At 55.7% G+C, this 874-nt stretch overlaps 1 protein-coding gene across 1 annotated transcript in view; it reads right to left on the bottom strand.

Annotated features, from left to right (window-relative positions):
- LOC113202253 (cuticle protein CP14.6-like) overlaps positions 1-874 on the bottom strand; it is a 49,732-nt gene that overhangs the window by 22,131 nt on the left and 26,727 nt on the right. The gene's annotated exons all lie outside the window — the stretch shown is intronic.

Below are 874 nucleotides of genomic sequence, written 5' to 3' on the forward strand. Positions count from 1 at the left end.
CATGCGGGCCTGGGGGATCTCGCGGTGCTCCTCGTGGTGCTCCCAGGCGCCGCCCTGTACGACCGTCTTCCTCACCTCCTTGGAGAAGAACTGGGGGGCGGCGGAGGCCGCGGCGACCAGGGCGAGGGCGATCTAAGCGAGCAGAGAGAACAGCCTTATGAACACAAACGACCAGTATTCTTAACTTTCATTTGGAGGGATTACACAGAACTTTGCTGCTTACCAGGAACTTCATGGTGCTCGTTGTTCTGGTGTCTATTGGCGACTGATATCCAATCTCTCACACCTTGCTTTTATATACGATCCGCCAAGCTGGGACCTGAAGTGGTACAGTGAATATCAGAATCTGGCTCGACGCTCTCACTTTTGTTTTAGGGGACGTTGTGCCCCGGAAGGTCTTAGTGACCGCAGAAGTGACCCCTACTACTGACCGACAAAAGAGTTTTTGTGTAAAAGGCAGGTCAGGTCTGACGTATGGGGCACAGAACAGATCGCGCACAGTACAGTTAAGTGAGACGTCCCCGTCTGTCTTTCCGTATAAAAGACCACGACGGCTAATGGTGGCTATCATTCTTTAGCTGACCAGCAAACAGTAACCACCGCCATGAAGGTCCTGGTAAGTGTGTGAGGACGCCTGTACGGTAACTTCACTTTAAAAACTTTTTGCTAACGACGGTCTCTGTCCACTCGCCTAGATCGTCCTCGCCCTGGTCGCCGCGGCCTCCGCCGCCCCCCAGTTCTTCTCCAAGGAGGTGAGGAAGACGGTCATTCCCAGCGGCTCCTGGGAGCACCGCGAGGAGCACCGCGAGATCCCTCAGGCCCGCATGTTGGTCCAGGGCAAGTCCCACGGCGCGGTCCTGACTAAGGAGGGTGG

This window comes from Frankliniella occidentalis, unplaced genomic scaffold, assembly GCF_000697945.3.
Source record: "Frankliniella occidentalis isolate FOCC.00 unplaced genomic scaffold, Focc_3.1 Scaffold322, whole genome shotgun sequence".
Classification (NCBI taxonomy): Eukaryota; Metazoa; Arthropoda; class Insecta; order Thysanoptera; family Thripidae; genus Frankliniella; species Frankliniella occidentalis.